General features: G+C 38.7%; 1 long non-coding RNA gene across 1 annotated transcript; it reads right to left on the bottom strand.

Annotated features, from left to right (window-relative positions):
* Positions 1-1,316: 1,316 nt before the first annotated feature.
* On the bottom strand, positions 1,317-4,161 carry LOC134878850 (uncharacterized). The gene is made up of 2 exons (XR_010167744.1): positions 3,813-4,161; positions 1,317-1,845 (listed from the first exon to the last, which is right to left on the bottom strand). It is a non-coding gene; the product is annotated as an uncharacterized LOC134878850 (long non-coding RNA).
* Positions 4,162-11,572: the final 7,411 nt, after the last annotated feature.

Genomic DNA, 11,572 nt, shown 5'->3' with positions numbered 1-11,572 from the left:
GTTTCAATGTATCACTATGGGATGCGCCTCCTTGTGTTTACCTCAGAAGCATCAATGTCATCACTGCTGGTGTTGAGCTTGTCGGGCAATACAGGACTCTCTATATCTCATAGTGATACATCGAAACAAATGCTATGACTGAGAACGTTAGGTTTCTTGTGTAACCCCTCAGAGTAGCAATAGGGAGTTGTCTCACCAGACAGCCCTCCCTGCTGAGGCGAAACGAGAAGAGGTGCTTATTTTGAATGATGCTGCGTTGAAGCGCAAGCTACTTTAAGGTTTGGAGGATTCCCTGACACAGCCATCAAGATCAACCGCCAATCAGGATGAAATTGATGCTTCTGAGGTATATGCAGGGAGGCACTTCCCCAACTGAGACATCTTACTCATGATAATCTGAGAACTGGGGTAATGCAAGTAACCTAAAGATTTCCTGTTGCTTCATCTGTTTCACAATGCACATATTCATCTATTTGATTAATTGTAAATACACCATAGAGCACAGAACAATGACCCAGAATCACCTCACAGGGCTCCTTTTGCACAATCAGCTATTTACATGGGGTAAAGATATCTTCTTGTTTAGGTCCCGAGCACTGACATTCCCTAGAATTGATATAAATTGGTTAATAAATCGCTATTTTGAATGCCTAAAGGTTTCCCCACAAACTTGTCAGGTCTGGTGAAAAATTCAATATTTTGGGATTGGCCTCTTGGAGGCATATCCTAAACCCAACAGGAAGTCTGACATTTGGAATTTTATGTTCAATATTTTGCGCTATTTAGATACTGTATTTGCCCAAAGTTCTCCAACAGTTTTCATCCGATGGACTCCAAATTTGGCAGATGGGCTTCTAAATTTGGCAGAGCTAGTGTTATGGCTGCCGTATATGCCACCCCCCTGTAACTTCATCTCACCAAAATCAAACTGGTGTTAGTTTATCGCCTCTAGTTTCGGGCAAACAAAAGCATTTACTCTTGCCTTATCAGGTGAAAAATTAAAGGGGGCTTTGTAAATCTGGCAGAGCTTGTGTTCTGGCTGCTTTACTGAGTTCATGGGCTGTCTTGTGACCCGAGGTTTTGCATATGTGTTGAATCAAAGCAAAGGAACATGACTTAACTAGTCTAAGTTCTGAGCACTTGTTTCTGCAATAAAGAGATAACATCTGTAGAGCCCTTTAGCTATAATGCAAGGCTCAACCTGCAGTTCCTAAATCACTGCTGAAATGGTTTTATTTTATGATTGGCTACATTACAACAAACTCTAGTAAACTGGCATTCTACTTTGGCTGGTGTAGTCATTGCAACATTTCAAACATTTTGAAATTCCTTTATTTGAAATAGAAAACGCTCAAATTTCACATTAAAAAATACAGTTTCATTTTGAGTGCAAATCATTGTTCAGTAGTGCTGTACATTTCTCATTGGGTCTGCAGCTGCTCTAAAACAGATTAGTTTCTAATCCAGTACATGTCCAGCAAGTTAGACTGTGAAGATGTCCATACTCAGCGATGAAAGCAGGATATTTATAATCCACAGCGATCGGAGAGTCATTGCCACAAAAGCCAGCACCTGTACATCCGATACAGGTGCCATATTTTTGTAAATGGTGACTTCAAGGTTCTCCTTATTAGCCGATGTTTTTAGTCACAGGCGATCGTCTCCTGTCGTGGCCTGAGGATATCTGTCTCTGTGTCTGATGGTCCAAAGTGTACTGGTTGTCCTGGATGTACATCATACCACCAAAGGAGTCCACCATCTCATAGAAGACAGCAAGGACACTCAGAGCTGTTCCAATAAAATACAACTTAAGGATTGCTGCCACCATGACTCCTGTTGTAAAGGCTGCAAAAGAAAACGACAATACACATGTTAAGATACTTTTTCACTCAAGGATTTTTTTCAGTACAGGAATTGTTAGAAGATTTGGTAGAAAGGATGTGTTTGTGGAGAAAGCGTATCTGCTAGGAAGCAACCACAGAAACAGGAAATAATACTGTTAAGTAGAAAAGCAGCTCAGAGAGGGTCTTATCAGATTTTCTTTAGACCGTTTGTTGACAACATTGGTAAGGCAAGTTTATTTAGCACCTTTCAACACAAGGCAATTCAAAGTGCTTTACAAAAATGAAAGACATTAAGAGCATTAAGAAATAGTGCAGCAGAAACACATTATAAAAAGGCATTTAAAAACAGTCATTTAAGAGCAAAGATAATGAAATAAACACAACAGGTATAAAACACATGAATAAAAGTTAGAGTGCAGAATAGAAGTCACAGTGCAATGTTAGATAAGAACAGTTCAATTAAAAGCAGCGGCAGAAAGATGTGTTTTCAGCCTGGATTTAAAAGTAGTATGAGTAGCAGCGGCCCTGCAGGGTTCTGGGAGTTTGTTCCAGATATTTGGAGCATAATAACTGAACGCTGCTTCTCCTTGGTTAGTTCTGACTCTGGGGACGGAAAGCTGACCCGTTCCAGAAGACCTGAGAGTTCTGGATGGTTCATAATGTAGCAGGAGATCACAAATGTATTTTGGGCCTAAACCATTCAATGCTTTATAAACCAGCAGCAGAACTTTGAAATCGATTATTTGACAGACAGGAAGCCAGTGTAAAGACTTCAGAACTGGACTGATGTGATCCACTCTCTTACTGTGAGTGAGGACTCGAGCCGCAGCGTTCTGAATCAGCTGCAGCTTTCTAATGGATTTGTTAGTGTTGTTTCTTAGTGGTGTAGTGTAAAACATATGAAATAGTTGTATGGCAAAGTGATTCACACAATAACAGATAATATTCAAGGATCATTGCAGAATTGGAAGACATTTTAACATCAAAACCTTAAAAAAAAATGAATCCTTTATTTTCTTTTTTTAATGTATTTTATAAAAAAAGCTGGTGAAGCATCACAAAAGATGATTTGGCAAGCTCGGGTATCAATGGTACACTTTCTATTAGATATTGTATTTGTTGCTTTTCGTCAGCGCTCCATGGGTTGTAGAACTTTAAAATCAACAGCAATCAACTTTAAATAAACAAAAAAAGGAATTCATAATCTGGGAACATTTTAAAACATGTAGATTATGCTAAAGTATATTTAACATGTCATTTTTCTAAAAATATTAAATTGTACTACTATTGCGCAACCCTTTTTCTGTCATTTCTTATTGATTGATTGAATTATAGTAACAGGTTTGCAAATCAATGCCTATTTTAGCTTTATCATTTAGGAATTCATGCTAGCTGCAGAATGTAATGCTACTTTCAAGGCAAGGACAAACTTAGTTATTTACCTAAAGAAAGATAACTTTGCATTGAATTTGTCTTATTGTGATAATGTGAGTAGCAGGGTTGAGTGGGTAAGAGTGCCACACTTGTTCTAGACTGAAAGAATACGATACATCTGAAAAATAAAAGAGAGGACAGCTTTGGTCTACCCATGGCAGCAGCACATTTTACAGATGGGACAGGAAATGTCCTCCAATGACCCTCAAATATTTGAATTCAAGTCTTTGAGTCTGTTTATTTTCTATCTTTATTTGCCTTAAAACATCAATGGAGTCTGCATCTCTTATTTCTTAAATATTCGCCTCTGAAACAGTTGTAAGAACAGTACAGTTTTACACTAAGTCGAGTTAAACCACGAGACACTAATTGCCGATGCTTTGGAAGCGACCTCGAAAGCAGCATCACAGCACATGGCTGTCGAAACGATAATCAAAAACAACATGTCGTGGCGAGAATATAAACTAAGATGTTTTCCTTTAACCGGGTCCGTACTAAAACGAGACCCACTGTTTCGTTAGTAAGATAACTTACCAGAAGTTCGGCTGATTTCAACTTTAGGCTTTTATTTTTCTTCTCTTTTGGTAGGCTCAATTAGAGTCCAACAACAAGCAGCGCAGCACCAGAGAACTCCGCTGAATATGTCGATAAAAAAAGATCGCTTTTCTTCATAAGCAGATAAACTTCTCATCCAACGCCAGCTGATCCCCACTGCTACTATCTGCCTCCTTTCTGCTGTTTATCAAGCACTGATGTGTCAATGACCTCACCAAGTAAGTAGCCACATTTCCTGAATGCTCACTTAAGGAACCTGTGGGAGTTTCCCTACAGTTTGCTAAACCCGTTTCAATCTTGAACACAGCAAACCAATTACATTTATGAATGCATGTTACTCAGAGGTGGAATAAGTACTCAGATCTTGTAGTAGAAGTACCAAGTTACAAGTACAAGTCCTGCATTAAAAATGTTACTCAAGTCAAATTGCAAATGTATTAGCATCAACATATACTTAAAGTACCAAAAATAAAAGTATTATGCAGATTGGTCCATTTCAGAATATTATCTCTGATATGTTTTATAATTATTGATCATTAAAGTGTTCTCAGAGCTGGTAAAGGTGCAGCTAGTTTGAATGGCTTTGTATACTGCAGGGTAGCTGCTGGATTTACTCCAGGTGTAACTAAAGTCTGATTTAAGGGTTGATTATATTTACCATCATTAATCCAAATCAGGAAAGTAACTAAAGATATTAAATAAATGAAGTGGAGTAGCAGTTCACGTTTTACCTCGGTATTGTAGTGAAATACAACGTAGCATAACATGGAAATACTCAATTGAAGTACAAGTAACTCAAAATTGTACTAAGTGCAGTACATGAAAAATGTACTTGCCACCTCTGATGTTAATAATATTTCCTGTCATCTCCCAAGAGCCCATTTCCAAGCTGGTAATTTCACCTACTGCCAAAAATATGATATAATATGATATGATATGATATCATTTGCCTTAAAATAACCCAGATTTAAATGTAATAGGCTTACTGTTTATTTTTATAGAATGTAAATGCATCACAAAAGTGCCCTCTTGAATGCCTGAGGATAAAGCATGATAAAGTGCTCTCTGAAATCTATTTCACTGGAGAGAATGTGATGAAGGACCTCCAGAGACCTACAATTGTAAAGACAGAAAGACACAATGAAGTGCTATAGGCTGCCCTGCTGGATACATTTCTTTGCTTGGTGGCCCTCTGTCAGCAGATGGTGTCCTTAATATATTTTGCCCTTCAGAAAGCCTGAGTCTGCCACTACTCCACAACTGTGATACAATTGTTTACAGTATTTGTGGGTAGGATACTAACGCAAATGTGCAAAAAAGATGTAAAATCGTTTTGTGACATTTGGAGGGAGCTGCTAAAAAAGTTAGGGAGTCACCAATGTCAGTAGGATTTATCCTCTGGGGAAAATGAGTCTTTATAAAAAGCCACTTAATAGCCTAGCTGTTGAATTGTAATCTCATGATAGTTATCTTATAAAATACTCTAATAGAAAATATTGTTTTAATGACTCTTCGTCTGGCTGGTAAGAGGATGGAGCTTGTGTTTCAACATCGTCATTTCGGATCCGGTCATGAGATTGTAAACTATTTGATCAAACAGTAAGGTTAACATTTTTGGCATGTACTGTATGTTTTCAGTGACTCACGGCTGAAGAGTGATCAAGCATGAGCTTTTTTCTTATTTCATAGCTCATGCACACACTTGGGTGGGCAAGATCAGACCTCTTCCCGCCCCAGGATCTGCACTGTGAAAACTCGTCAGGACAATGTGTTTTAAAAGGGAAAACAAGTCTAGGGATTTCCAGTTTGTACACATGCCGGAGCGGAGATTCCAGAAAATTCCCCAATGATCAGAGCAAAATGGCAGTGCTGTTCTATCCATCATGATTTCCTTTCCCCTAAGGCTTCGCACAGTTTTGGAGAATTATCCTGCAAAGATTGGCCCCTGTAGCCTTGAGTTCATTGGGAGGATCATACCACAGATGTAAAGCTAAATCATAAATCAACACCCTACCTTTGATATACGACTGTATGACTAATAACTACTAAGCTTCCTCATGGCTTATACTTTCTTGCTTCTACCCGTGGCGTGGTCTTAACTTTCAATGCAACATTCCTAGAAGTTTGAGTCAAAATAGCTGAGCATGCTGCAATATTTAACAAAAAAAAAGCCTGTTAAGTTGGAAATGACTTCCACTGTATTAGCTCTGTACGTCACTTGACCCTTTTTCTCAATTTTGATTCTTTCCAGAAAAGTCTTGTGATTTCCTGTTTAAAACAAGAAGAGAGTTGTGTAAGGAGCTTTATGCGTCTGTTCCTACTTAGTTTTCACTGCCAGAAATTGACAGGCAGCCATAAGTTCAGACAGCTCTCACAAACATTAAATCCTTTTGTTTTTCATTTCACTGAGGGACAATGTGTTATTCCATCACAATAAATAGGCCACTGACACTACTTTAGACATTGACAAGTTGGCAGTGTATCACATAGGCAAACAATTGGAAGGATAAAAATCACAAGACTATGAATCAGAGGAAACTCTTAGGAAATTTGACACATACTTGTTTTGAGTTAATCATTAAAATTGAAGAATTTAGCAGTTTGTGTTGATTTATATGAAATAATTAACAGAAAACACAATATAATTGTGTGATAGTCTCTTATAGTATTTCCTCTTTATGGTCATTAAGATTTGTATTAAATGTTCACATGATATACATAAATGCAAAAGACACAAATATGGGCCAAGTAAAACAATAATTTTAGCTAAAGGAAAACAAACAAGACATCCAACTTAAAAGGAAGCGAAACCAATTCCACCAGCAACCCGATACCTCTTACACATACACATGCCTACATACTGTACGTGCACCATTATACAGCAACGCATAGCATGTAAAAACACATTTCCAACATGTATAGTATACATGTTTATATACATAAGTACATATACTGATAGACTTCCTGCCTCCTAGTATCCTGTACGCTTTGTAAGACGATGCACCTTTAATACAGGCCATATTCCGTTAGTTTTGCTTGGTGCGTTTTTTACCCTGGCGATCATAATCTCAAAGGAAGCAGTCCCAGTCATGAGTTTAACCATTCTGTAAACTCTGGCATTTGCAGGCTCTTCCGGTTGCCAGAATAAGCCTGGCCGCTACAATAAAATCTGCTGAAGTTAGACCAAACTCCGCTTTAGTAAGGCCTGCTGGCGCAAGGGATTTGTCCCAAAGCAAACAGAGCTGTGGCGATTCCAGGAGTGTTTTTTTGAGACACCCTTCAAGGTTTTCCAATACCCCCTTCTAAAAAGGCAGTACCATTGGGCAATCCCATAGAAAAATAAAGAACACTTCTTTGTTACATTTCCAACATTTATTTTCCTGAGTTAAGCCCATTTAAAGCAATTTCATTGGTGTAAAATAATATCTATGAACAATTTTACAATGGAAAACTTGCTTCTTCCATACTTATAGTATTCAAAGTTGCTGTCCAAGGATAAGAAATAGATCTGGATTTATTTTCTGCAAGTTGACAAACGCATCAGTATACAGAAAATCTATGCGGAACAGAATACATCTGCACCTAAAGAAATCCCTTTGAAAAAGATCTAACTTCGATATATAACCCTATACATAAGTCTTGTCCGATACCAAATCTTCGGTGCTGATATGGCACCGGAAAAATGGCTGTCCTAAAGCCTCCAACCTCGGTTTAGAATGTACCCTCCAAAATCTACGCGCAAGGCCACCGTAGTCTGCTTAGGAACGCAACTGCCAGCATAGCTTCAAATCACCAGCTGCCGTTGTATCACTTATTTCAGGCACTAAATCGTTGCATGTCCGACCGCCAGGATATCAACGGATTTGTGTCTAGTGCAGTAGGTGTTGGGTGAGCTGGTAGATCTCCAACGCAGCGTGGAGCTGCACTTGGAGGTGAAACCCTCTGCTGATGGGAATCTCACTGGTTTAGGTCAGCTTCAGGACCCATAGAAAACCCTAAACCCTCTCTTTGTAACCCAATTATGCCAATTTTAATAAATGTCAAATAAAAACCCATGGCATAGCCAAAAACATACACTGCTATCACAGCCATGATATGTTAACACAAACCAAGCCACATGACCTCATTCAGCATCAATCCAAACCATATCACCCACAGTGACTAATATGAAACTACAGTTTTACCTTGGCATGGTTTCCTGCTTCCCCCACACAAATACAATTTAGAAATCAAATTGTAAACTACTGTCAGCCTTTACCAAGGAAGAATGTTCTTACCTCACACTAAGACCAAGCAGATACCTTCAGATAGATGTACAAAAGTAGAAAAAGTTTTTTTGGTTTTTCACAATAATTCAAATTGTAAAAAAGATAATACAAAAATAAGCAATTTTAAACACAAAGGTCTAAAGGTCCCTGAGGCCAAAAGAGCTGATTACGTGCACAAAAGTGAATGAAAACAATATCTCTGATATCAGAACACATTGACTATGTCCTTTTAGAATTACACTTATAACTTCAGTAAGACATGATAACTTTAAAAAAAAAACGTTTTTAACATACATGCTGATTAAACATTTTTGCTATATCTATAAGATCAATTACTCCTTAGCATTTAAAGGTCATAAACAGCTCCTGGTCCTCTGCTATCTTGTCTCAGCATCTTCATTTGCCTTAACTGTCCTCAAGGTATCACAAACCACAAGGGCTTGATTCTTAGAACTGTGACAAACAGATTAACGTATGCACGATTTCAGTGATATAACAGGCATTGTATTAAAGTTCAACCCGCATCCTGTCTGATTTGTAAGTGTATTCTGTGAAACACTTGTTTTTCCGAATTTAACCTAGAGTAAATCATATACTTTTAACAATGTCTTGGAGTTAGGATTTAATACACAATGGGAAGTATATTTACAGGCAGTGTTTTAGGCAGGGACGTGCACAGACATTTGGAGGGGCTATTGCTCTAAACTGGAAAAAGGGCTTCTAACTAATTACCTTAAATAAACTCACTAATTAATGAAACCAGTTCAATACACATTATTCTTATTCTTATCATTCGTTATGAGCGCAGTCACTGAAAGGTATTGAATTACTTATTTCTTTAGTATTCCATAACTTAATAACGGAGATGGTCAAACTAAAATGGTAGAGACATGGCAGAAATCCTACAATGAAGCGGGACAGTGAAGTGTTCTCCCTTTGTGAGAGGGCGATCAAGAGAAGAGAGCGAGTGTTGAGGGAGTTTACGGAGCAGATGAAAAGACACAGAAGCACATAACAAGTATATTGAGGTGTTTTTTTGTAACTAACCGACAGTGTCAAGAGGAAGTAAAGTCCCCAATTTTCCAAAATCTGACACTAGAGGCGGTCTTAACGCATCGGCACCAATAGCCTACAGTATAATAATATATATTATATATATAAAACGTAAAATGGGTAATCACACACTTAGCGATATAGATGAATATGAATAATAAAAATGTACCTGGTTTAAAACACTTTTGTCGTCACACTGTGTAGTAGAAGAAGAAGAAGAAAGCTACTAACGCTAAGGCTACAATAATTGTATTGCTGCGAACAAGCACCATGCCATTGAAACATCAACTTTGTTATAAGTTTATTTCACCTTGCTATGTGTTTTTAAAGCATATTTGAAAACGGGGACATTTCCGGGCACATATTGACCCGGGGATTGGCCACCAAAGCCAGGCAGGCATTTGGTATGATCACTTTAGCGGTATGAGACAGGACACAGAGGGCTTTCCTTTACTTTCAGCTGTCAGATTGTAAACTGAGTCACGCAGCGAGACGCTACAATACTAATTTTGGGCATGTTGATTCGGCCACAACAGAAAAAATAAAAAACTCTCGCTCTCTCCAGAAGGGCAAGTCAGCAATACCCGTACCTGTGCACGTCCCTGGTTTTAGGAGATGTCTGCCCCGGCCACTTCAACAGCCAACCTGTCTTCACCTTACTCAGGAAATGATATCCGTGTTTGGTGCAATAAGATATTGCATCCACTAGATGTCAGTGTGTGACAGTTAGGATTTCAGATCCCAGGTTTCAGGCAGAACAGTCAGCACGTGTTGACCCTGTAAGCCACAAGAGTGTGACAGTGAGCTAACATGGACAATACAAGGACCCAGAAACTGCAGCAGATAAATGGAACCAAGCCGCTATTCACTTTATTAATTCCAACTATCTTTTACATTTGGTGTCAAAAATCGTTCAGTAAACAAAAAAACAAAACAAAAAATAGTGTTTTAAATGTTCACTTAAAGATTACTTAAGGATGCATTACATTTGTCAGTCTGTGGCTTATGGGACACTTACATGGAACAGAGCCATCATGAAGAAAATAGTAAGTCAAGATGTGAAGAAATCTTCTATCAGCTGCTTCCTTGTAGTCTGCTAGGGTAGCAGCATTGGAGCTGGCAACACCAACAGACTCAATAATCTAATTAAGGTACTGGCTCCAGTAATTGACTGCAGACCAGATACCAGAGAATAAGTTTGGAGGAGAGGTTGCTACAGGCTGTCTTTATGAGCGGCTAAAATACATTTTGAAGACATTATATTATTTACATATTTCTACTTTACATATATTGTATTTAATCAAACTCTCTCACATGCTGGAGCACTTGTTGTTCTCTCTCTCTCTCTCTCTCTCTCTCTCTCTCTCTCTCTCTCTCTCTCTCTCTCTCTCTCTCTCTCTCTCTCTCTCTCTCTCTCTCTCTCTCTTAAATAAGGCTGCCATAGCTTTTTGTCTGCTTTGTACCTAATGGTGAATGTGTATACAGGGTAGCCCATACAATCACCGTGGATAGGTGGCGATGGACCAACTGCAAATTTTTGCCCGGGGGTGTTTTGTAGCTCAGGCTGCCCTTTTTACTTTCTCTGACTTGACATAGCTCTCACCACAGCCACATAATACATTATATAACTTATCTCTACAGGCTTTACATGACCAGTGAACTAATCCTGATGTGTTAATGTCTATACTGATATTCTGTCTCCTGCACAGCTCTTCATCTGCCTACTCCTGCAACAAGCTTTCAGGACATTATACCTGTTTTTTTCATTTTAGTTTATTACTCAAAAAAAGGCCTCTGCTTTATTTGAGTTTGACGTGAAATTGATCTACTGTAGTTTTAGATCATCTGACCTGACGTATCTTCAGGGGTCGTTCACAATTAAGGAGTGCTCTTTTGTTAGCAATGGTTACCCATGTGTTCCATCATATGACTGACAGCCAGCCGATGAGTATCCACACTGTGCACATGACATTCATTAGGATGCATTTAATTGAATGAGTGGAAGGCCCGTGCAGAACCTGAGGACATGCACATAGAAATGACTATGCTCCCATCCCTTTTGAGTTCATGAGACACTAAGCATTTAATGCCATTGATAACGTGATTTTGAAGGTACAACAGCCGCAATTGTCTACACTAGAAACAGTTTGTCTATCCGTCTGTGCTATATAGGTAGTAAATCCTGATCTGCTATCTTCATTGTGTTGGTGAGGGGTTTCCGTTAGCATGTGTTAAAGATAGTAATAAGTGGGGAACCTCAGAGGGCCGGCCTAAGAGGATTTTCCATCTTAACGTCCTACCAACTGTCACAAACAGTCTGTCACCTGGAGGTGATCCCTTTAAGCAGAATGACAGACACTTCTGTGAATGTGGAGGGGAATCCTTTCTATACAAGTTGCACAATAAACCATAAAAATA

Source organism: Eleginops maclovinus, chromosome 17 (assembly GCF_036324505.1).
Source record: "Eleginops maclovinus isolate JMC-PN-2008 ecotype Puerto Natales chromosome 17, JC_Emac_rtc_rv5, whole genome shotgun sequence".
In the NCBI taxonomy this organism is placed as follows: domain Eukaryota; kingdom Metazoa; phylum Chordata; class Actinopteri; order Perciformes; family Eleginopidae; genus Eleginops; species Eleginops maclovinus.
This window is presented reverse-complemented; position numbering and strand designations above follow the sequence as displayed.